This window comes from Mauremys reevesii, linkage group 5, assembly GCF_016161935.1.
Source record: "Mauremys reevesii isolate NIE-2019 linkage group 5, ASM1616193v1, whole genome shotgun sequence".
NCBI lineage: Eukaryota > Metazoa > Chordata > Testudines > Geoemydidae > Mauremys > Mauremys reevesii.
The window spans coordinates 121,115,898-121,142,655 of NC_052627.1; the positions used below are offsets into that span (position 1 = coordinate 121,115,898).

The 26,758-nt window shown below is 44.1% G+C and overlaps 1 long non-coding RNA gene across 2 annotated transcripts in view; it reads left to right on the forward strand.

Annotated features, from left to right (window-relative positions):
- Positions 1-1,435: 1,435 nt before the first annotated feature.
- The window catches only part of LOC120407125, a 53,611-nt gene continuing 28,288 nt past the window's right edge, over positions 1,436-26,758 (forward strand). Inside the window, exons 1-2 of one of the 2 annotated variants that reach the window (XR_005599806.1) lie at positions 1,436-1,509; positions 24,278-24,391. This is a non-coding gene — a long non-coding RNA (uncharacterized LOC120407125). Of the gene's footprint in view, positions 1,510-1,790; positions 2,090-24,277; positions 24,392-26,758 lie in introns of those variants that run through there. The other variant, XR_005599805.1, reaches the window with a different exon arrangement.

Here is a 26,758-nt window from a genome sequence, read left to right on the forward strand (position 1 = left end):
TGAAGTGGGCTGTAGCCCACGAAAGCTTATGCCCAAATAAATTTGTTAGTCTTTAAGGTGCCAGAAGGACACCTCATTGTTTTATCCTGGAATAGGCACTATGAAATAACTTCTCCTGCAACTGCTATTTCAGTCAAGCCTTAAAACTCTTCTGCTGGCACATGTGGGGACACACCCAGCCCATGCAGCCACTGGCACTATCAAGTGGTTTTCTGTGCTAGTATGTGGCCATGATCCAATAATGCTATTATTGGGCTTGTGTTTGAGTGAGACAGAACGGGAATCACCCCAGGGCCTCTCTTAACATTACTGCCTTCTAGGGTTCTCCTTTCCATTGTGTCCACCCTCTTGGATTATTTCCTCCAAGTATATTAGGTTGCATTTTTTTCCCCAAGATGAATCTTATATATATTTTTTTTACCAATGTTTCTAATCTCTTCAAATCCTTTGGGATTATTTTCTGTTGCAGCTGGTATCTGCAACTCCGTTCCCTTTAGCCTCCTCTGTGAATTTCATTAAAGCTGGCTTTGCTCCCTCTTCCAGATCACCAATGAAGAAGTTAAATAAAAGCAGACTGAATCCAGTTCCTTGTGGTACCCCACTAGGCACTTTCCTCAGTGAGACACGTTACCATTTATCTTTACCCTGTCTGCAGGGGCAATTTTCAATCTGCCTGACAGTGTTTTCCTACCCAAACCAAACTGAATTATTTTTGAGCCTAAGATTTCAGGAGACAGTATCAAATCCTTTACTAAGTTCCAAATCTATTACAGCTGCTGTGTATGCCACTCACCCCACAGTTTTGTAATTCTGTCATCCCACTCCCATCCCCGCCCCAAACTATCTAGTTTGTCTGGCAGGATTTGTTCTCTACAAAATCGTGCTACTTACTAGTAATGTAGGAATGCCATGCTGGATCGGACTAGTGGTCCAACTAGTCTAATAGTTTGACAGTCTCCAGTACCAAATATTTCAGAGGAAGGTGCAAGAAACCTGGTAGTGATGAAATAACCTGCTTATAGGGACAGCTTCTTCCTAGCTCCCTCCCCACCCGCCGCCCCTTAGATGTTGGCTTACATCCTGAAGCAGGAAGGTTTATACCCCTTCTGGAACGTTGGGCATAACATTTTCAAAGTGACTTAGGGGCCTACATCACTTAACCACTTCTGGAAATGTTGCCTTTGATTTTTATTTTTTCCTTCCCCAGTCTTTACTAGTTCTGGATGTTCTCATTACTGACATAAATGTCTGATTCTTTTAACCTCAATGATGTTCTGTGGCAATGAGTTACGCACACTAAATGTGCACTTTGTGGAAAATGTTGTGGATTTCTTTTATTAGTTTTAAATCTATTTGTGATAGGGGTGTCCCTCCCCCACAAAGCCTGAGCAGATTAAAAAGGATCAATTAACCTTCTAGGCTGCAGCTGGAGGAGAGTCTGGGCTGCTAGATTTAACTGATGATGCCCAGCTGGGCAGAGGCAGGCTATGCTTGTATCAAGCTAGCAAGGTGAGCGCAAGAGGGGGCTGTAGGCAGGAGCTCAGCAGTCACTCCCTGGAGAGAAGGGGGGTTTAGATAGGGATAAGGAGGCATTCGGGGGGGTGGAGTGTACGCTGGGATCCTGCCCTGGGATACAAGAGTCTGTCAAGAAGCTGACAGGAGTGAAGTAGCCTCTGAGAGTGGAGGAGGCTCTTGCTGGTAAAATTAGAAGTGTTCCAGGAGATAGAGATGTGAGGTAGGAAGGAGTCCAGGGAAAAAGCAACATGGTATGAGATTGAGTGGGCTGTGATTGCTAGGCATAGGGTCCCTGGGCTGGAACTCAAGAGTAGTGGGTGGGCCAGGGTTCCCCTGCCAATCACTGGGAAAGTGGCACTGGACCTGGACTTGGATCAGACAACTGCCTGATACAACATATGGACACCTTGCCCAGGTGACTCTGAACTCCTGGGAGGGGAGGACCAAATAGTGACCTGGCTGGAGTCACGAAGAGGGAACAGCCTGAGTCCCAGAGTGAGAGAGGGGCCACAGGGCGAGGAACCAGCAGAAGGGGGTACCAGACCAGGCAAGAGCTAATCCTCAGGGCCCAGTGGTGAGTGAAACCGGTCAATGTTGCTTTTCGGTTTCATTGAATGCGATGTTGTTCCAGGTTCTGCTACCTTCTGTCTGTCAAGTGACGTATTCATTGTTTTACTAGGCCACATAGAGATGGGAAACGATTGTTTTTACATCTGTAATTTTCCAGTCTCCTAGTGTGTTGAGTTCATGGATTTTTTTTTTTAAAGTGGTACAGTGTTTGTTAGCTAATTCCCTTAATAACCTGGGGAAATATAATCTGAACAACTCCAGAAAAGGGGAAATTCCTTTTTCCTACCCAAACCAAATTTTCCTTTTGATTTTTATTTTTTCCTTCCCCAGTCCTTACTAGTTCTGGATGTTCTTATTACCTTCATCAATGTCTGATCCTTTTAACCTCAATGATACTCTGTGGCAATGAGTTACACAAACTAAATGTGCACTTTGTGGAAAATGTAGATTTCTTTTACTAGTTTTAAAAGTATTTGTGATAGGGGTGTCCACCCCCCACAAAGCATGAGTAGGTTCTAAAGGATCAATTAACCTTCTAGGCTGCAGCTGGAGGAGAGTCAGGGCTGATAGATCTAATTGATGATGGCTGGCTGGCTGCATTGCCCTTCCCTGCTAAAATGAACGGTGGTCTTAGAGTGAAAAAATACAGTCCAGGGAACCCCAAATACTGTGGTGCTACTGGAGTGATCAGCGAGTCACTGCTAGCTCACCTGCACGGAATAACTTGCAGGATTGGGCCTATGTGAAGTGCACACAGCCAGGGGCTGATAACTGAGACACAGGAAGGGGTAGGAAAGGGAGAGGTAAAGGTTAAAACAAGTAAGTGTGAGTCCTATCATAGAGTAAAAGAATCTTATGGAAAAGGCCTCAGTTCATCAAGCTGCTTAAGCACATGCATAACTCTAAGCAGGTGAGGAGTCTTACTCCAGTGCTTAGCTACTCATTGTTCAACGACCTTCCTGAATCAGGTCTACAATGAGGATGGCCTTTCAGAATAGAGGACATCAGAGAAACTGACAACTTAAGCTCTTACAAATTTAGTTTTCTCTATCATAGGAACGTGCAACACAGAGGAGATATTTCCTCCTAGTGTCTCTGGCTAAGTTGCAGTAAAGAGGTAACGAAAGCCAGGAGTGCTGTTCATACTCCTGTTGGGAAACTATGCGTTTGCTATCATTTCTGCAGAGCTGGGCCAATCCCTGGGTAAATACTTCAGCCTCACACACGCTGCATTGCTGATCTCAGGATTTTCCCATATAGCCTGTATCAAAATATGGGGGGAAAAAAATCAAAGATAAGATAAGCCCATAGAAGCCAACACGTCTTGCAAAAATTCCCAGAAATTGCATTTATTCTGCTATCTTCCCAACCATTAACATCTCATTTTTGGTTGCTCACATCTCTTCTTAAACTTTTTTTTACCCTCTTTTAATTGTTCTCAGATACAGCCAGCAACCAAAACTTCACGGAACTCAACTTTTTACAATAGAGCTCCTGTTTATAAGTTGGCATCCCACCACCAGTCCATGGTTTTAAAAGTAACTGATTCCTACTCATTAGCATGCATATATATTTTCTAATAAAGAGTAGTTTTGATGCCATTTTCAAGACATTCAAGTATATGATCTCTTTGGGTCTATAGAATGCATTTTTAAAGACTCCTGCAATTTTTTTATACAAAGGTATTATAAATATATTTGAATAATGTGGGAGACAGGGAAGGTCTTATTCTTAAGGCTTAGAATGGGGATTCTAGCTCTGGCACTAACTTGCTGTGTGACTTTAGACAAGCCATTTAATTCAATGGGCTTTGTGTGCTTAACTCTTAAGCTCCTTTGAAAATTCCAACCTTAACCTGTCTCACTTTTCCTAACTGTGAAATTTGGATAATTCATATAAAGTAAATTAAATTTTAGAACCAAATCATCAACTGGTGTGAACCAGCATAGCTCCACTGAGTCTGTCAAATTGCACTGTCTGAGGATCTGTCCCACAAGTAATTGTGAGACCCTGCTGGTACCTCTTGTTCTTCCTCTGCTCATTGCCTCCCTATTGTGTTACACCCACGTACAGTGTCGCATCTAAAATTACACTGTTACCTCTTGGTGGCAGGGTCCTTGTCCTTGTATTTGTACTGCAGAACATCTGGCATGCTGGTGTGTGCTGTAAAGAGAATTAATAGTGCAAAATGAAAGCAACAGTTCAGTTTCAGGTTCACTCCCTCTCCTCTTGCCTCAGTTCAAATTCTAGTTCAAAACAGTTGCCCCACATAGTTAATGCTCAACATAGAACTTCATGATTTCTGCTGATTCCAGATTTAATAAATTATGCAGTGCATTAATGTGGAAAAGTACTTACTGTTGTTTTTTATTTGGTTGGCACTACCCCTTGTATTTAGGGTTTAAATTTGACTGCTTTATCCACTCTATTTAAAATAGAGCATGCATGTTCTGGACCTAGGCTATGTTCCTAAAACAGTAAATCTGGTTGGTTTTTTAGACCTACAGAGCTAAGATTTTAATGGATTTTTATATATATTTTCCTCTTTGTTGCCCTTACTTTAGTATTTTTACTAACTGGAGTGAATGGTATTTCTGTTTTGGCTCTCTGTTTTACCAACAATTTGTATGACCAACTTCTGTGAGTACAATTTCATGAGATAGTTGATCAATGCTTTTTTTAAATCAAGTTTGCCAGGCATAAGTGGCTGCTTGGAAAGTCTGGTTCCATTATCCTGTAGATTAGGGTTTCTTGAGTGCTTTCATACTATAGACTAAACCACAATAGAGAGAACATTTTGCACATTATGTGTCTTCCTATTGCCTGGACCATCTCCCCTCCCTCTCCCCCTATCCCACCCTTTGAACCCCTCATCCCCAGCTCTGAATTTTCTTCAACTGGGTCGTCAGGAAAAAAGTTTGAAAACCACTGCTGGAAGGCATTCAAGTATTGGTACCTCACAACATTTTGATTTAAAAATCTTGAACGCTATAAAATTAACATGGAACACATTAAATGGATTTAAAGCTGGCTAACTGATATATCTCAAAATGTAATTGTTAGGGAATTACATCACTTAGTGAGTTAATTTCTAGTGAGGTCCTGCAGGGATGGATTCTTGGTCCTACGCTATTTAATATTTTTATCTGTGACCTGGAAGAAAACAAAATAATCACCAATAAAGTTTTTGAATGACACGAATTGAGGGAGTGGTGAATAATAAAGAAGACAGGTCACTGCTTTACCAAGTGACTCCAGTTGCTCTGAACTGGTGCAGGTAAGCAATATGTGTATGTAGATGTATACGTGTAGGCCATACTTATTGGATAATCAGCTGAATATAAGCTACCAGTGTGATGTTACTCTCTCTTTCTATATGCAAGTACAGCACCTAGCACAATTGACATTTGCCTGGGATGGGGTCTCTAAGCTTTACTGTAATGCAGATAATGGCTGGGCAACCATTGCTCTATATAGTTGTCCCAGTCTCTCTCTCTCTCTCCCCCCCACCCCCCAACTGCAACCTTAGTATTTGTTCCATTATTTTACTAATGACTGAAGTTGTTACCTTACGATATCTTCCAAGATCATTCTTCTTTCCTTTGTTAAAAATTGAAACCAGGTGTGCCTTTCTAACTTGCTCGGTTCTCCCCAACTTTTCAAAACAATTCTTGCTGCTTCAATATGTGTTTTGCTTAATCCTCTTAATTCAGCAAATCTAGTCTCTCTCAATTGTTTTTTAAATTAAATCTTCCTATTAAGTGAATTTAAAAAAAATAAAAGGAATGGTGTGGAAAAGGAACTGTGAAGTTGCCCAGATGCTATGGCGGTGTGCACCCTTGAAATGTCTCTAAATAAAATTTAGTGAAGATTGAAAAGGCAACCAGGCAATTCATACTACCGCTGAGTTTGTCCTTAACTCACCTGTTCTATCCAGTAAGATTTAGAAACAACGTATAACGTGAAGTACCATCTGTCCTCCAGCACTTAACTGCGCAAGTGATGTTCTAAATGAAATAACATTAAACTTCCTTGTTGGTTTATATCCCAGCTTCAGTGTTTCATAGTTTCTTATTTTTGCAACAGACACTCTTGTCCCCACACATAAGTGTTTGCAATAAAAGGTCATGAATAATTTTACTCTTGCTTCAATGGTGACCAGAGTTACTCAGATGCTTAAGTGTTGGCAATACATGATAGCCTTCAATACATCCACTCCTACAGCAATGCACACATTATTAGAGGAAACTTTATTTTCAGAGGGCATTTATACTCTTGAAATCTGTCTGAAAGGTCATCCTAACTCAAAATTTACATTCAATGAAGTGTATTATCTTCATAGAAAACTATATCTTTAAATGAGTATTCCAAAATACCAGTCTTCTAAAGGTGGGAAGTGGGGAGGAAACAGTCTGCATCTTATCTTTCCACTGAAGAAATGGAGGAAAAAGTTAAAGGAAACGCCTATGGTGTGAACAAGCACTTCTATTGTCACTGAAACTATTAACAAAATTAATATTTCCACATTTTTGCCATTTGATCTGAAAGTTGGAGTTGAAACCACAAAGCTGTATTCTCAACTCAGTGAAAACTGGCTTTACTTCCAAGTGGGAAATGCGAGGCCTGGACCAATGTGCTGAAATACATGGGAACAGTCTTGATTTTCATAGTTATGCAAAGTGGTTATAGGCTCATGTTCATTTCAGACAATACTGGGTCTCTCTTTTTTAATATTAAAGAATGGCATTACCGATATCTGGAAATGTATCTGAACAAGAAATTATTTAAAATACTCAAACTTTCCTCATACTTGGATCCTGACCTGAATTTTTATATTTTGGGCTTGTATCTAGTGGTGGTGCAACATCACCATGCATTGACTTTACGTTGCAATGTGATGATAGTGTTAAACCATCATGGTAGAATTTTTGACCTGCAGAACAAGAAGTTGAGGGTAAGGAGGCTAGAGGACCTTTGGTTGGAAGTTAAAGCTCATTGAGAATTCAATATATGGGAACTAGCAGTTGTAGGAAAAAATCTTCTTCCAAGAAGACCATTGCCACAAACTGCTACAGCACAACTCAGTAGCCTATTGAGATTTGGAGATTCACAAGAGAAAAGGTAGGACTCAGTTTTGACCAAACACCCATAGGGTGCTAGACTAGGGGTCTATCAATTCCAATATCCTATCACTAGCAGTGGTTAGTACCAGATGGAAGGAGAGGTGACACACCCTGCCCCGTAACGCACTTGTGGAATTAGCTAGCTATCCAGGAATTTGCTTCGTAACTCCAAGCAGTCTGTGGCTGGCTTAGGCCCTGAAATCTTTATGTCCCTTATATATTTATCCTGGCTGGTATAACTGCAGCTGCCCTTCTTATTCAGAAAGAGGTCAAGTTCTTGTCTTGACATTCATGAAATATCAAAACAATCACTGCATTTTTTTGCCATAAAAAGCTGGTGAAGATAGTAAAATTTTATCAGCTGGTACATTCTTCTCAGCAGGGCTGAGAACATCAATTTTGGCATGTAAATATATGCACACAAACTGGGTCCTGGCAGCCCTACTGAAAATTTCTGTTGAAAGCTGGCTTTCGGTGGAGAATCTGTGTTTTTGACTAAATGAAAACTTTCCCAGAAAATGTCTGCTTCCAGTGGAAACTCTTGACTTTGTATCAAAACCCCTAAATAACTCCATTTTTTTCACCTAAAAGTTAAAATTTTCTGAGGGGAAACCTTTTCCAGCCACCTCTACTTTATACTTTATCTCCCAGTCTTAATATATTTGTTGAAAGATTCTTCTGATTAAAAATCAGAACAAAACTGGAATTTAATTACTGTTGTTCATTACTCCTTGGGCCAAGAGTGAGCTAGACCCATCTCAAAGCCAAAAAAAGATGCAGGGCTTGGCATTTTCATGTGGTTGCACAGAATGTATGCCTGTGTAATGGAATCAATGGAGTGACATTGGAAGAAGAATAAAGAATTGGCCTATAATCCCTGCCCCAGTGTTTACAATTAAAACTCTGTTACAAGCAATTATAAACAAGCTTAACTTTGTGTGCACGAGTCAATTAAACTACCGCTGTGCTTGAACTTAAATTCAATTTTTTTGAGGGATCAGGGCCTAAGGGTTTGATCCTGCAAGCACTTATTACATCTTCATAAAATCTGATCTTGCAAGTTCTTTACTAGCAAGCATCAGCTCACAGCTTCATCCATGACACAGGTGAGGGTTATAGTCAAATGTGGGAGAGGGAGGGGAGGGGTTATAATAATATTGCTGAGTAACTCAGAGTACATCTGAGTTAATGAATTTTATGTTTAATTTTACTCTGATGCAAATTAAAACAGTGGCATTATAAATGAGATAGTAAGCATGGTTTTCAATCCGTATCTCTATTCTATGCTCTTTGAGTCGGATATTTTGGATACTAGAGGAGGCACCTATGCCAAGCTTTCAGCGAGGCTGGTAGGAAATGATCTTAATGACTGAACGGAGCCATAAGAAGAGAAGACATGGAAACAATTAAGATGTGCTCCGTTTTTAACTCCAGCTGCAGGCAGGTGCTTGCCAGAACTCCTCTCTCCAGAAAGCTGGACCCTGAAGTTCAGAGGTTTAGTTTGCAAGCTCATCGAAAGCTGTTAAGCTCATCAAGCTGAACACGCCTACCATACATACCAGCAAGCCTGCAATTCAAAGTGCTTCCAGCACAGGTGTGAATGCAGCTGCTGCAGGTACAAGGTGACTACTACCAGGAGATGCGTGCATCAGAATCTCAGTGCATGTGAGCCGGGAATAGTGAGAGAAAACAAGACATGAATCTGAGTTGCCAGGAAGGAAAGCAGTGGTGAAAATAGGGGCTAAGCCCAACAACTTTTATTTGCAATTTATTCATTTCTGCACAATCCTATAACTGAGGCATTTAGTGCACAACCTGTCAGTAGATAAATATCCAAATACCTTTACCAGATGCCTCACAGGACAAAGAGTTCCTTCCGCGGCAGGAAGGGCTGGGTGAAGATCTGGGGCCTCGGTTGGGCAGGAGCTCAGACTAGATGAATGCACTAGTCAATAGATTTTTAATATCAGGATTTGTTGTTGTTGCATCACTAAACACAACTCCCCAAACTGTCTCTCTCACAGTGCGAGCTCAAGCTGGTTGCAGACTTTTAATGGGGCTTACGTTGGTGGGAGATTGTCCCAACAGCCTGTGCCTCTCGCTACATGGCTGTCGGCCTGATTCTTTTCACCAGCGTTGTCGTCTTGTGATTACTCGCTTTTCTAGGGGCTGAAGGTGTGGCCAGGCACACACACAAGTGAAGACAGTCTCTACTGATGAACGCATCATCTAAATTAGACTTGGCACAACAAATGAGGGTCATAAAGTGGGAAGAGGGTGACATTAATAAGGTCACCTAGTGACTCAAAGGCACGGCTGCATCTCTGTGATTACAATGAGATGATTGACCCTGATCCTCTCTGGTGTAAATAAGCATAGCTCCATTAATGTCAGAGTTCTTGCTGGCAGTGGATGAGAGAGATTCATTGATACTACTGTCCATTTACACCAGCTGAGTATCTGGCCCATGTTATTCCCTTCTTGTTCACCTCTTTCTCATGGGTGAGATTTTTAAGAGGGATTTTAATGAAGCAAGAGTGGCTTGGCTCCTAGTCTAAAGCCTGTTGAGCAATGGAGAGTCCCTTTTTACTTCAATGATGCTGGGTGGGGCACTTTGCGAACAGGTTTGGCCAGGCCATTCCAGGTATGAGAGGCAGCCTGGCAGAAGGCTAGTTACGCCCCTTGTACTGCTCTACCTGGGTCCTCCCTGCCTTAGGGTTTACGCTCAGCTAGTGTTTGTAGAGCAGTAGCTTGTGGTGGCTTCTCAGCCAGGTTCCCCTTCTGTGCCTCTCTGCATTTTCTTTTGACAGGACGTCGAGCCCTCCAGCCTCTTTGCGTTTCCATTTAAACGAAATATTCAGTGTGTTGGGGGGACAGCAGTGGGAGTGCTGGGGAATAGGAGCTTCCAAAGAGACTGTGGAGGGATAGAAAGGTTTCCAGTGATACTCTAGCATGGCAGCCCTGTGGCAGAACAGCTGTTCCCAATGTGCTGCTATATTAGCACCTTGGGAACAGAGTTAATTCGGGTTTTATGAACACCCGGCAACTTGATCATTGGTTACTTTAATGAAGTGTCCCAAACTGAGTACTGTTCTCCACCAGCGTCATACTGGGCCCACGTAGTTGTCTGGTGCTGAAGAGAGAAAGAGAGATGTTGTAGGAAGAATCTTCAAGTTATGCATCGCGCCACCCCATATAGATGTGCTGTCTGCATGGCCCCTCCACACCCTTCTCTTGCCCATGTATTTGGCTGCCAGGTGAGTCTCCTGGTGTGGGGTTGGAGCTGGATTTGCCATGGAGTGAGGGCTTATTCCATGACCTGATGCTCCTGCATATTTTTGTTTCCACTTCCTTCTCCTTGGCTCAGAGTTGTGCTGACTTTAAAACTGCATTACGTTTTCCCTTTGCTGCCAAGGTCTGTTGCACCCCATGCGGTTTGCAGATGTGTGTGTAAGACTGCGAATCAGGCAGCCCAGGAGGTAAACACTCTTCTCCATATCAGTTGTTAGTATTTAACTCTGTGTTTATACTCAGTGTGGCCCATCCCCACATAAGTTGCACTAAGTATCCTTATTTTAGTGGGAGCTGGCTTGTCTTCAGCAGTGGCCATCTTGGCTGGCACCATAGAGTAAATGGGGGACCCTGAGACAGGAAGCAGTCCTAGCTGTTTTGCTAGCAAGCATAAAAACTGTTTTTTTTGCCCACCATCGCCCCTCCCAGCAGCTGGACACAAACCCCAAACACCCCCAACCACAGCTGCCCAATCAGTAGAGAAGGATAAAAATAGCTGATCAATCCCAGTAGAGGGAAAAAACATCCTCTGGAAGTTGCTGATCAGGGTGAGTGTCTTACTCGCTTGTCCCTAGAACTGGCCCTGCCTTCAGAAACAAGAGCAGGAGTGCTGGCAGCTTCAGCTAAAGAGGCACCTCTCCTGTTGAGAGATGTAACAGACCCTCATTCTCTGCCAATTGGGCAGAGGTGGGATAATGGGGTTCACTCACTGCAGGACCTCCACCTCTGTGTGGCAGGCATGGTATAGTAGCTATCTCCCCCATAGCATTCCCTGCAGGCAGTCACTCCGTCACTGTGGTGGGGTCCCTCCCTGCAGCTTGGCCCTCTGGCCAGGTTATGCTTTAGTCCACCCTTTCCAGGGTATCCGAATCCAATGACCTTACTCCAGGTTTCCATCTGTCTTTGGGCTCTGTGCTCCTTACACCCCTTATCTCAGGGGGATTCACACCATTTTTCTTAATGGCTGGTAGGAGAAACCAGACCCTCTCTCTACTCCAGGTTCCAGCCCAGGGACCCTGTAGCTGGCAACCAAGGTCTGCTCCCTCAGGCTCCTTGCTGCCTAGCTGGACTACTTCCTGCCCCTTCTATCTTCCAGAGTGACTGCAAACTTTCTACCTGCAGCCCTTTTCTGGCACAAACTTCCTGGCTTTATAATCACAACCCAGCCCCTCCCCAGCTGGGCTTCATCATCAGTTAAGCCTGGCTGCTTTCTCTCACTCTCTCTAAATGCTGCCAGGTATGTTAATCAGCCTCTCAGGCCCACATTAGGGCCTGTGTTAGGTACACATTCCATCAATGGAGGATATGTAACATTTGTGTACGTTAGATGGCTGTAGTTAAATCTATATATTTACTCTGGTGTTTAACTTGGGCAGCTCTATTTTTGGTTGGAGCTAAATTCAATTCATGGCAGTGTGGACGTGTTCCCTTTCTGATTATAGCTAGACTGGTGCAAGTTGTCCTCCCGCTGCTATTCCTCACTGCATTGGCTGCTGTGGAATTGACTTGTTTGTTTACCTTTCTTCACTTGCTGCTCAGGAGTCACCCCAGGTTTAGGTCCCTCTTGTGAGCCTACCTGCCTGGGCCTGATTGGAGGCTGCTGCCTCTCTTGGACAAGCAGCGTGTGTGTGCGCCATCCCAGCCCTGGAGTGCCCGGCAGAATGCAAAAGTCCACAAGTGCTTGTCAGCTCAAAATGTGTCAATGGGCTAGTGCAGGGGTTCTCAACCTCTTTTATGCAGCCCACAATGTGTTACTTGGGCTGCAGGTAGAGACCCACAACATGCCCCCCAACCGCTTCCCCACAGACACCTATGCCCACCGCCTCCCACCCAGAGACCTCTCCACAGAGTGGGGCCAGAAGCAGAGCCAACCCACTGGGCCCGACACCAACCCCTGACCCCGTGGGGCTGGGTGGCAACCCTGGACCCCAGACCACTGTCATGCTGGGCAGCCAGGAACCTGGACCCTGCCGTGTGGCCCAGCGACCTTTAGCACACAGCTGGTCCGCAAACCACTGCGCTAGTCTAAAGATGCGAAAGGGTGCCAGAGCAAGAGAAAAGAGCTCAAGGAGATGCACTGTCCTTCCCAGGCCAGTAAGACCATCTCTGATTGAGCTCCTCAGACCTATCACTACCACAGACAATTCTCAGCCGCTATTGAAAAGCCAGCCTTTGTGAGGGTCACTTTGGATTTTGCAGTTCAGAAGCCTATCAGTTTGATCACTTAAGCTTGTGAAGCAGGTTACTTCTCATAAATAAGCCAATGCTGTGAGAACAGCGGGGAAGAGTCAGGTCCCCTGGTTTTTGCAGACCCAATAAGATGCCTCAAATATGGATGGAAGTACCTAACATGAGGAACTCATGTTGAAAATGCAGACTTTCATGAACTTCTGATTTGAGGCTCATTGAGTTGGCAGTTGTCCAAAGACCTTTTTTGCCCCCTCTCATGTGACTGATGTCAATTCTGGGTCCATTCTGGGTCTATGTTTATGAAGTTCCTTGTTGTTTAAGGTTTGCATTAAAGGACATTTTTCCCCAGCTCTAAATGTACGAGACACTAAGACCTTTGTCAGCTATTACTCATGTAATTAGCCAAAACTTCTCAGGCAGCAGGGGTAACAGTTGCCACGTAATAAAAATAATCTATAAGTAATTTTTTTGTTTGTCTAAATTTATTGCAAATATTACAGGTCCAGGCTGTAGCTTAGTGTAAATCTAGCTTGTGTTCTGTTGTTTTTATAAGGTCAGTCTCACTCTATAGATAGACTTAACTTGACTGACTAATGACAGAGAGACTTTTCTAGGGCTCTCGTATCATTCATCATTACATGTCACTTTCTCAAATCACTAATTAAACCAATAACATTCTGAATAACTGGGAAGTATTTTCATAGCTGAAATCAAACGCGCCCACATGCTTTAACAATCTGCAATGAAAATGTTTGTCACTGGTTTTGCTAGGGGTATAACTCACAAGTTTTAATCTGAAAGGACTCTTTAGGACTAAGGAAACTGACGGGAAAACTTGCTGTTTTTATTAGCTTAGCAAACTACCTTTCATTCCTTCTGTGCTGCATTATATATGGCCTTTCCAAAATGTTACTATAAATAATAGGAAAAGCCTTTTGTGTTGCTTCTACTGTAACTTGCAGGGTGTGTGGTCAACAGAATGTCAATAGGGTTTTGAAACCCAAAGCCTTTATGCTTCTATACCTTGGTATCTTTTGTAAGCGTAGTTAGCTATTGATTTATCTTCTTTCCCTGGATATATTATGTTCAAAATTATTTTCTGTATTCTAAAGTGGGAGAGGGGATAAAAGCCAGGAACTGTGGAAAAAGAGAAGCTGTGTTTTGAGGACTCTGCTTGTCTTGTGACAACACAAGTGCAGCTGCCTGAGTGTGCCAATTTGTGATGTAACAAATCTATAGCTCCATACAGACCATCACTGTTGAAACTGCGTGTCTGCTGCCTGATAGATTCAAGACCCTTGGCTCCAAAGCACAGGCCCTTGCTGAACTAAAGAAGAATCTCCATTAGCTGTAGTATGAGGGTTTATACATGTTCATTTTTTAAATTTTGTTGTGGATAGACAGTTCTTATCTCGCGCGTTAGGTACAGTAATTCTAAGTAACACAATGGCAATGGCTTTTAAAAGCGCACTCATAGCTTCAGTAAAGCAACCCCAGTATGGCCGTGGAATATAGTTATGGGATTCCATCTTTGTACATAGGTCCAGTAGTGTAGTCGAGGGTAAACATGGGTGAACAAAGTTTATTCACTTCAGTTAAGGAATATGGATGTTATGTGAGCTGACCTTTTTTTTTTTTTAAACCACTGGTTTGGCCATAATGCACTACCGACTATAGTCCCTAAGGGGACCTAGTGTGGTAGAGCAGGTTGACGCCCTAAGTGGGATAATAGAATGAATTGTCTTAAAAAGCCTCCCAAAAAACAAAACCCAAAACAACCACTCCTTATTTTTTCTTTTTCTAATTTTCAGAAGGCCAATTTTCTTGAAGCATCAACACCCTTCCCTCAGGCGGGGAGATGGGTGTGTTTGCTATAGCATCTCATGGTGTAGGATTTCTTTATTTCAACCTACTGCTGTTTCTAGAACTTAAATTACTTTCATTCAGGTGTGCAATATTCCAAAGCAGGCGAGCATCCTGAGCCACTGCTCAGCCTTATGTGTTGGCCAATGGAAAGAGAAAAGATGGTCATTCTGCTCCGAAAACCACACTATGGGTTTCCTAGCTGCAGTGCAGATCATGTATATTGAAAACTCTGCACCAGATCCCTGCTACAGGTCCCAGGGATGCCAGAGTCAGAATTAGAATATTTTTAGATTGTAAACTTATGGGGGCAGAAGCCATGTGTTTGTACAACTACTACCATAATAGGCCACCAGTCCTGGTTTTGGGACCAATGTGTGCTACATGAATGTAATGATTAAATTCTGTTACTTCCTTACCCCAGTTCCTGCTACAATCCCAGTCTCTGCCTACAGGCCCTGAATACCTGGAAGTTTCCAGTAGATGTTCAAGAGTAAACTGATCCTATGTAATGTCATCGCTTGGCTTCAGAACCTTATTGCAACTAGTGGGAGGAGTTCATACCTCTCTGGTTCTGGGCCACATTCGCCTGTCTTTTGGAGTCAGTGGTGATGCTCCCAGGATAAAATGGTCCCAGGGGCTCTGCCTGTAGACACACTCACACAGCGCTGCATTGGCTTTCGTGTAGAACACTCTCTCTGGAGCCAGCAGAATTAAACAGCTATGGGGGCTTTTCCTCCAGTGAAGCTTCTATTGTGCATATAGCAGTGAAGCCACCTGAAAAGGGACAGTATTGGTTCAATCCCACCTGTGCGCTGTTGTGCATAGCACACCACATCTCTACAGCGAGGTGCTCTGCAAGCTTCAAGGGCCAGATTGTGCATGGGGTTGGGGTGAGGGATGGGCACATGAAGCCTTTCCTCCCCCACCGCTGCAGCTAGTCCTCCCAAAAGGAATGGGGTAAAACCGTGGACCTGCCTCCCCTCTACCCACTGTGGGAATTGACTTCAAGCCATGATTTTTCCCTAACAATAGGGCTAGAGGGTCTGATCCAGTGTGCGCTGTAGTCAGTGGAAATACTCTCATTGATTTCCATGGCCTTTTGAGCAGGTCTGAAGTGCAGAATACACCACAGAAATGCTATCTATCATACTTACACCACTAATGGGAGCTGCATATCTGAGCACTTCACAGTCTTGAATATATTTTTCTTTGAACATCTCTGTGCTGGAGAGAATTATTATTATTTATTTATTATTATCCCCATTTTACAGGGGGTGAACTGAGGTACAGACTCAGTATCTTGCCTATGGTCACGGAGGAAGCCTTTGTTAGAACAGGGACTTAAACCCAGGTCTCCCAAGTCTGGGACTGGCACCCCAACCACTGTACCATGCTTCCTCAGTAGACTGTGGATCCAAAAGCAAAAAATTCCCCACAAGGGAAAAGATATTTTTGTGCCTGTTCTCTGTAGCAGGTTGTCACTCCCTCGAAACTTTAAGCAAAAGCACTATAAACAATCTCATAATGTGCTGCCCAAGCAAATGTAAAGCATAGCTGAAGGGATGCATTACTTTCTATGCCAAAAGTTACATTATATAAACATAATTAAAGGAGTGGCTTTGTTTTGAATCTGTCATTCTAACCAATTAAGATGTCATAACTTAGCATTACATGATATTTACACTATTATCTAATATGTTTTAGTGAGAGAGGTACAAGTTAAATTATTTTTCAAGGTGATAGGTAATTTCTGGTCCTATGTATTATAGTTTTTATTATGGAGAAGCTGTTAATTAAAGGACCTGTGCATTAGTCTCACTATAAAACTGGTTTCAAATCTCTTTTTTCCCAAATGTACGTGAGTGTGGTTCCCAAAACTGCACAGAAAAGACACTGGGGTGAGAATCTGGTGTGATTATGGTGGTGCTGATCTGGGCATGGTGTTTGGGAAAGGGGGCGCTGAAATACTGGCATCCTTGTCTGGGCAGAATTAAGGTTGTAGTCATAGAATCATAGAAACATAGGGCTGGAAGGGACCACAGGAGGTTCTCTAGTCCAGCTCCTTATGTTGAGGCAAGACCAAGTATATCTAGACCAGTGGTTCTTAACCTTTACTGTAGCCTGCACCCCTTTTGGTTCTCAAAATATGTTCTCGCACCCCTTATCAAAAATCAAAATTATATACTCGCATCCCTTACTAAAAATCGTTGAAGTAGGTCAGTTCTTTAAACCTAGATGTATTTTGTTTGTACATTACAGTAATCATTAAAAATGTATAATGTTAATAAATACATAAGTTTGATGAAACAAAGTAGTTGTACTTATGTGCCTGTGCTTAATTTGTGTTTTTGATGATTTGCCTTCTAAAAAAATCTGGCATGTCTCGCACGCCCAGAAAGGGCATCTTGCACCCCAGGTTAAGAACCACTGATCTAGACCATAGCTGATGGTTTTGTTTTAACCTGCTCTTAAAAACCTCTAGCGACAGGGATTCCACGATCTCCCTTATTCCAGTGCTTAACTAGCCTTATAGTGTAGTAAGCTTTTCCTCATATCTAACCTAAATCTCTCTTGTTGCTGATTAAGCAAATGACTTCTTGTCCTGTCTCCAGTGGACACGGAGAACCATTTGTCACCATCTTCTTTCTAACGGCCTTGATGCATTCCTGCTCATCCGTCTTTCCTCAAGACTAAACATGCCCATTTTTTTTTTTAACCTTTCCTCCTAGGCCAGGTTTTCTAAAGCTTTTATCATTTTTGTAGATCTCCTCTTAACTTTCTCCAGTTTGTTCATATCTTTCTTTAAGTGTGGTGCCCAGAACTGGAAACAGTTCTCCAGCTGAGGCCTCACCAGTGCTCATTAGAGTGCGACAATTACCTCCTATATCTCATATATGACACTTCTGTTAATATATGTCAGAATATTTGCCTTTTGTTTGCAACCGCATCATATTGACTCGTATTCAATTTGTGATCCAATGTAACCCCCAGATCATTTTCAGCAGTACCTACCACCTAGCCAGTTATTCCCCATTTTGTAGTTGTGAATTTGATTTTTCTTTCCTAAGTGCAAAATACTTCTTATCTTTATTGAATTTGATCTTGTTGATTTCAGATCAATTCTCCAATTTATCAAGATAATTTTGAATTCTAATCCCGTCCTCCAAAATGCTGGCAACCCCTCCCAGCTTGGTGTCATCTGCAGATTTTATACTCCTCACTTCACTATCCAAGTAATTAATGAAAATATTGAATTGTACAGGACCCAGGACTGCCACTTGCAGGACCCCACTAGATACCTCCTCCCAGTTTGACAGCGAACCATTGATAACTACTCTTTGAGAGTGGTTTTTCAACCACATGTACACCTATTGTATAGTAACGTCATCTAGGTCTTATTTCACTAGTTTGCTTATTAGAATGTCATGTGGGACTGTCATAAAGCATTACTAAAATCAAGATATATTACATCTGCTACTTCCTCTCTATCTATTAGGCCAGTAACCCTGTCAAGGAAGGACATTTGGTTAGTTTGGCATAATGTGTTCTTGACACATCCATGCTGGCTATTGCTTTACAGGTCTGTTGTACACTAGGTGCTTATAAACTGGTTTATTGATAATTTCTCTTTCTAGATAATGAAGTTAGGTTGACTGGTCTATAATTTTCTGGGACTTCCTTGTTTCCTTTTTAAAGATAGGTACGATGGTTGCCCTTCTCCTATCCTCTGGGACTTTGCCAGGTGCTAGGAATGGGTGACAAGATGGGATGGATGGATCACCTGTCCTCTCTGAGTTCTTGAAGATAATCGCTAACAGTTGCAAGATTGCTTCAGCTAGTCCAAGTGAATTTCATCAGGCCCTGCTGACTTGAATACATTAAACTTATCTAAATAGTCTTTAACCTGCTATTTCCTTTCCTGGGTTGTGTTCCTTTCCCCCTGTTAATATTGATTGCGTTAGGTATCTGGTCACAATTAAACTTTTTAGTAAAGACTGAAACAAAATAGGCATTAAACATCTCAGCCTTCATTACTAGCGCTTCTTCCCTGTTAAGAACCAGGCCTCCCTTTTCCTTAGTTTTGTCTCTTGCTCCCTAATGTATTTATAGAACTGCTTCTTCTTGCCTTGTGCGTCCCTTGCTAGAGGTAATTCTTTTTGTGCCTGAGCCTTTAATTTATTTTTATTTCTACATGTCTGTGCTGTTCGCTGCCATGTGTATGGTGGCTGTACCAGTGGCAAGTTCTGTTTGTTTTTGGTAAACAACATTTTTTTAAAGCCACTTTGATCGCATTTTTGATAATGTTTGATTTTTTAAAAAAAAATTATAAGAAAATAGAGGCATGAAATTTTTCACAAAAGTTCATTTCAGGGAAGGACTTTTATTTAATGAACCAGCTGTAATAGTAACTTAGTAATTTGCATTTATATCTTGCACTTTATTGAAGATTTCAAAACACTTTACTAAGGTAGGTATTTTCTGCATTTTACAGATGGGAACTGAGGCATACATTGGTTAAGAGACTTACCCGGGCTTGCAGAGGGCTTGATCCTGTAAGTGTGTAGTACCATAGGTTGTCCCAGTGATGTCAATAGGGCAACTCTCTGTAGTACCCACTATGCCTGACACTATGTATTTATACAACTGGGCAGAGGTGTCATTGGAACCCAAGCTACCTTATTTCCAGTCCTGTGCTACAACCGCTAAGTTAATGAATTCCAAACCCTGCCAAGTGATAAAAGACAAATTGGTAGAAGGGGAAAAATATTTCAAGGCTTTTTTTAAAACAAGGATCACAACAGAGAGAGGGGTATGTGTGCGTGTGCGCGCACACACACACACACAACTCTAACAGTGTCCTCCTAATTGTACATGGCATCAGATGCACAGACTCTTCACTCAGATGTGAAATGAGTAAAGAACTAAAGATAGGCAGCTCCAGGTTTTATCTTTAAGTCCTAGACTTAGATTTCAAATATCTGGGTGTGTTTGTGAATGAGCAGATGCAATTATCCTCTTGAAATCTTCTGTTCTCAGGATATGCTGTGTATAAGATTACCTTTTCTTGGCTGCTAGGCTGACCCTTGAATAAATGCATTGAGCCATAACGTGCTGTTTGTTCGACTCTCCAGAACAGGGAGTACACACATAGAGTTCAGTTTCTGTCATGCATTCATCATTCATAGAGCATAAAGCCGCCTGTTTCATATTGAGACCTTGCTGCTGAATGTCAAGATGATCCAAGCGTACTACAGGGAAGAAAAACTTGATGTGAAAGTGTGGAGCAGAAATATATTCACGGGTTCTGCATTTCATATTAAACGCTGAAATCTTTCTCTCAAATTAATTTCACCAAGTTGGTTTTCAAATATAAACCATGGATCCAGAACCCCAAATTAGATCAGAGTTTGTAGGTGAGCCCATTTCAACAGTGGCTTGAATCTGAACAGCAAATATCAGCCCTCCTGAATCTTGGGAAATCTTGAATCCAAACTTTGAAATCCCACATTCGGACATGTGCTGTCCAGCTAATCTAGTTATTGGGCTCAGTGCAGGAAGTACTGGATGAAGTTTAAATAAACAGATTCCTAGATTGTAACTACAGTCTGTCTAAATCGAATCTGGGTATTTCTGCCAAACTCCATAACTGTGGTAGCTCCTGCCTGAGCTTGGGTTTTGGTTTGGGCCCATCTTTATCCAGAACGTTACTTTAATCACTCTAGGGAGTTTATTTCCATGCTTTCCTTCTAGCATGTATAGTGTGTAATTAAAAATACTCTGCCAAAGACAGAAATGCTTTGAGTTCTGGAAAACATTTTCTTCGTGTGTATGGAAGAAGCTGTTTTGTTTGGCTTTGCTTCTGAAATACATGGCACAACATGCATGAAATATTTGAGGCCGTTAGGAGAAATGAACATATATTTTTTTTAATTTGATTTACCTTTTGCCTGTAGACACCCACAGACTCCAGGCTTGTGGGGGAGCGAGGAAGAGGATTTGATTTACCAGAAGCCCCCAGAACCGTTACAAGTAAACTCTTTTCATTTAAAAAAAAAAAACCCCAAGACCTAAAACTAAGGAGAAATTTCTGTTGGAATTTTCCCTTAGTTTTAGAGGCATTAAACAATGTTCTATAGAAACCTAATAACCCTCAGGCACGACGATAGTAAACATTAATAAAAGCCTTTGAAAAACCTACAGACGAGATTCAGGCTTACTCTCCCAACGGAATGCAGAGAGGAAGTGGCATTAAGGGCCCAGTTGCTTTCCGGTGCAGGCTACTTACCTTGTGGGTTGCATCGGGATTTGGGGGCAGAGTAGCCTCTGTGGGGCTGCTACTCTCCCTCCAGGGCAGGCAGGTGGAGAATGAAGGGAGTCTTGACTCCTCCCATCACCTTTACTTCGCCCTTCCTGGCACATTGGGGTAATCTGAAATCCAAGGGGGAGGGCAAAAGGGACTAACTGCTGCCCAATCCTCCGTTCAGTCCCGGCATAAATTAGACCAGCCTCTACTGGTAGCTGTGCTGCTGGTAACCCTTAAGAGTCATTATGCAACCTGGGATCACCAAAATGTAGTTGAGTTCCAGGAATGCCTCTGATATGCCCCCTATTCTCATTCACAGAAAGGTGAAAAGGGGCTATAGATCAGTGGTTTTCAAACTTTTTTTTCTGGCGACCCAGTTGAAGAAAATTGTTGATGCCCACGACCCAATGGAGCTGGGGATGAGGGGTTTGGGGTGCAGGAGGGGGCTCTGGGTTTGGAGGTCTCAGGGCTGTGGCAGAGGGTTGGAGTGCAGGAGGGGGTCAGGGCTCTGGGTTGGGGGTGCAGGCTCTGGGGTGGAGCTGGGGATGAGGGGTTTGGGGTGCAGGAAGGGGCTCTGGATTTGTGGGGGCTCAGGGTAGGGGATTGGGGTATGGGACTGGGGTGCAGGCTTACCTTGGGCAGCTCCTGGTCAGCGGTGCAGCAGAGGTGTAGAAGCAGGCTTCCTGCCTGTCCTGGCACTGCAGACCGCGCTGCGCCCCAGAAGCAGCCAGCCGCAGGTCTTGCTCCTAGGCAGAGGTGCACAAGTGGCTCCCTATGGCTCTTGCCTGCAGGCACCGCTCCCCCAGCTCCCATTGGCCAGGAACCGAACCTACTGCTGGCCGTTTCCAGGGCACAACGTGGTGTCGGAGCAGGTAGGGACTAGCCGACCTTAGTTCTGGGTCATGACCCACAGTCTGAAAACCACTGTCCTAGGGTATGTCTACACTGCAATTTTTGTAGCCCTGCAGCCTGAGCCCCCTGAGCCTGAGTCAGCAGACACGGGCCTGCTGCAGGTGTCCTACTGCAGTGTAGACCTAACCCATGTGACCTGCAGAGCCAGTAGAGCATAGACAGCGGGACAGCAAGCTCCCCAACTCTACCCCACCAATGCGACTCAACACTGAGCTATTGGCATTGCCTGAGCAGTTTGGTCACCATGCCTGCAGTCAGGCCTGACTGCTGAAATCGATAAGAAAGGTGCCACTGAATATCAGAATTGTTTTTTTAGGATTCATAGATTAAGTTTAGAAGGGACCATTAGATCATCTAATTTGACCGCCTGTGTAACACAGATCAAAGAACCTTACTCATAGAATCATATAATATCAGGGTTGGAAGGGACCTCGGGAGGTAATCTAGTCCAACCCCCTGCTCAAAGCAGGACCAATCCCCAACTAAATCATCCTAGCCAGGGCTTTGTCAAGCCTGACCTTAAAAACCTCTGAGGAAGGAGATTCCACCACCTCCCTAGGTAACCCATTCCAATGCTTCACCACCCTCCTAGTGAAAAAGTTTTTCCTAATATCCAACCTAAACCTCCCCCACTGCAACTTGAGACCATTACTCTTTGTTCTGTTATCTGCCACCACTGAGAACAGCCGAGCTCCATCCTCTTTGGAACCCCCTTTCAGGTAGTTGAAAGCAGCTATCAAATCCCCCCTCATTCTTCTCTTCTGCAGACAAAACAATCCCAGTTCCCTCAGCCTCTCCTCATAAGTCATGTGCTCCAGCCCCCTAATCATTTTTGTTGCCCTCTGCTGGATTCTTTCCAATTTTTCCACATCCTTCTTGTAGTGTGGGGCCCAAAACTGGACACAGTACTCCAGATGAGGCCTCACCAATGTCGAATAGAGGGGAATGATCACATCCCTCGATTTGCTGGCAATGCTCCTACTTATACAGCCCAAAATGCCATTAGTCTTCTTGGCAACAAGGGCACACTGTCGACTCATATCCATCTTCTCGTCCACTGTAACCCCTATGTCCTTTTCTGCAGAACTGCTGCCTCGCCATTTGGTCCCTAGTCTGTAGTGCATGGGATTTTTCCATCCTAAGTGCAGGACTCTGCACTTTTCCTTGTTGAACCTCATCAGATTTCTTTTGGCCCAATCCTCTAATTTGTTTAGGTCCCTCTGTATGCTATCCCTACCCTCCAGCGTTTCCCAGTTTCGTGTCATCTGCAAACTTGCTGAGGGTGCAGTCCATGCCATCCTCCCGAACATTAATGAAGATATTGAACAAAACCGGCCCCAGGACCGACCCTTGGGGCACTCAGCTTGACACTGGCTGCCAGCTAGACATGGAGCCATTGATCGCTACCCGTTGAGCCTGACAATCTAACCAGCTTTCTATCCACCTTATAGTCCATTCATCCAGCCCATACTTCTTTAACTTGCTGGCAAGAATACTGTGGGAGACCGTATCAAAAGCTTTGCTAAAGTCAAGGAATAACACGTCCACTGCTTTCCCCTCATCTGCAGAGCCAGTTATCTCATCATAGAAAGCAATTAGGTTAGTCGGGCATGACTTGCCCTGGGTGAATCCATGCTGACTGTTCCTGATCACTTTCCTCTCCTGTAAGTGCTTCAGAATTGATTCCTTGGGGACCTGCTCCATGATTTTTCCAGGGACTAAGGGGAGGCTGACTGGCCTGTAGGTCCCCGGGTTGTCCTCCTTCCTTTTTTAAAGATGGGCACTACATGAGCCTTTTTCCAGTCATCCGGGACGTCCCCCTATCACCATGAGTTTTCAAAGATACTGGCCAATGGCTCTGCAATAACATCTGCCAACTCCTTTAGCCCCCTCGGATGCAGTGCATCCGGCCCCATGGACTTGTGCTAGTCCAGCTTTTCTAAATACTCATTAATTTCTACATCAAGCCCATTATGTCTGTAGGAGCTATAGAATATCTTTTAGGCAGCACGTGATGAAGGATCCACTGTGCCCCTACATCAGTTGCTCCAATGGCTAGTTACCCTTTGCTGTTAAAAATTTTGCACCTGAATTTATCTAGCTAGGGAAATAGACACCTGTCTGGTAGGAGCCAAAATGAGGCCACCAAACACCCATCAGATGATAATCCTTGACAGTTACAAGACATCTGGGCTGCATCAAATCAATGATCTAGACATATAAAATCCCTCTATTCCATTACCAATCCCCTGAGCTATCCGGTTCCCTAAATTCAACAGGCGTCATGAGCTGTTAGCTACTTGAATTTTCATAGTAACTGACAGGAAAACATTGCCTTTGAATAGATGATATGTTCTTCCCATTAGTCTCCATAAATAGAAACAGGTCTTATGTGTCACTGGCACTTATCATGTAGGAGTGGTTAACTGTGTTTAACTTGGCTGTAGTAGTGTCTCTCTAGGGCAGTCAGGCAAGCACTGACTCTCTCTCTCAAATCCTATTGCAGAATTTGCTGAGCCCCAGAATGTTAGGAAGATTCAGAGGGAAGCACGGAAACCGTCCCAAAGGACTGATGACTTGGCACTGCCTGGTTAGGATGATTTAAATTATCCATTAAAAGGTGAGTGGTAGAAAAAGCAGCCATCTCTCATTCCTCTCGTGGAAGTGCTATTCATTCCCATTATCTAATGAGGGGCTGCATCTCGGATCAGTACACTGAAGCTGAAGGGTTCAGAGGAAGAGCTGCTCAAGGGAAATTCATCTCCACTCAAAAGGATTCAAGCTGGTCTCAATAACCTTAGCTGTAAGGAATGGTTAAGGAAGCTTGTTTTATTTTCAGTGGGCAAGAGGAGACTTCAAGAAGAGGGAACCCCCCCTTTCAAAACCATAAAAGGGATTGTGATACAGTAACTCCTCTCTTAACGTTGTAGTTATGTTCCTGAAAAATGTGACTTTAAGCAAAACAACGTTAAGCAAATCCAATTTCCCCATAAGAAGTAATGTAAAGGGGGGGGGGAGTTAGGTTCCAGCGAATTTTTTTCACCAGACAAAAAATATATTTATAATACACACACATACAGTATAAGTTTTAAACAAACAATTTAATACTGTACATAGTGACGATGACTGTGAAGCGTGGCTGAGATGGTGAAGTTAGAGGGTGGGATATTTCCCAGGGAATGCCTTGCTGCTAAATGATGAACTCATAAATGATGAGCTGAGCCCTCAAGGGTTAACACATTGTTGTTAATGTTGCCTCACACTCTACAAGGCAGCACAGATGGAGGGAGGGGAGATAGCATGACAGACAGAGACAGAGATAGACACCCCGTGTGTGTGAGAGAGAGAGAGATGTGCATTGCCCCTTTAAGTACACTGACTCCACTCTAAGTTCATTGCCTTTTTAAGTAGATCAGGAAGTTGAGACAGCAGCTGCGGCCAGCAAGCTCCATTGGTCCTGAGCCCTGTCATGTCGTCCCCCCACACACCCTGCTCTATAGAGATGGAGTAAGCGAGGGGGCAGAAGTAGAGGTGAGAGGGACACCCTGACATTAGCCCCCTATCCCCCACCCCCACACAGCAAGCAGGAGGCTCCCGGGAGCCACTCCAAGGCAGAAGGCAGGAGCAGCACATGGCAGTGGGGGAAGGGACGGCTTAACTGCTGGCAATTGAGAGCCTGCTGGGCGGCTGCAGCACAGGGAACTTAGGGGAGCGGGGAGCTGATAGAGAGGCTGTCGGTCCACCCTGGTTACAGCTCCCACCAGCTAGCTGCACCAGGCTGCTCTTCCTGCAAACAGTGGACAAAGCAGGTGGCTGCCAAACAATGTTATAAGGAAGCATTGCACAACTTTAAACGAGCATGTTCCCTAATTGATCAGCGATGTGACAACGGACCAACGTTAACCGGGATGACTTTAAGGGAGGAGTTACTGAATGTGGTTCAAGGTAAAATGGAATGATGCATACTATCTCCAGGCCTGATCCAACTCCCACTGAAGTTCAGGAGTCTTTCTGTTGCCTTCAGTCGGAGCCGGGTTGGGCAGTAAGTGTGTGTGTGTGTGTGTGTGTGTGTGTGTGTGTAAACGGTATGTTATGGTGACACTGTGAAAGATCAAACCAGCTGCTGTAGTTGTGGGATTCCTTATAATTTCACATGGTTTGGGGGTGTCCGCAAGGAAACACTGACCCAAGGGTTAGTCTACCTGCCCACCCACTCAATGTGGTGGTGTTGCTCTGGAGAAGATACTGCAGGGACGCTTAAAGGTTGAAGTTCAGCGTGTTTCCAGGGATTTGTCTCATCTTTGGTGCCAGAGGTGATGTACCCAAGCGAAGGTGAGACATGCATATGGAGAGGATACCATACCCCACAAGATTAAACTGTATAATTAACTTGTGCACTCATCTTGTTTGGTTTCTCAAATCTCTGTCCCCACTGGCAGTAGCAGGGCCGGCTCTACAGTTTTTGCCGCCCCAAGCAGAGCACCGCTAAACATAGAAGCTACTGCCGAATTGCCACCACCGCAGAAACGCGCCTGCCACCCTAAGGGCACACGGACTGTCCCTGCTGTCCGCAGCGGCAATTCGGCGCGCTGCTTGGGGGCAAAACAACAGGGACTGCCGCCCCTTGCAGACTGCCGCCCCAAGCACCAGCTTGGAATGCTGGTGCCTGGAGCCGGCCCTGGGCAGTAGACTCTATACCAGGGGTGAACAAACTTTTTGGCCCGAGGGCCACATTGCGGTTGCAAAACTGTATGGAGGGCCAGGGGGAAGCTGTACCTCCCCAAACAGCCTGGCCCCTGACCCCATCTGACCCCTCCCACTTCCTGCCCCCTCCCGGGGGCCCCCCACCCCTAACCGCCCCTGGGACCCCATCCCCTAGCCAACCCCCCACTCCCAGTCCCCTGACTGCTCTGACCCCTATCGACACCCCTGCCCCGACAGGCCCCCCCCTCCCCCAGGACTGCTCATCTAACCTCCTGTCTCCTGA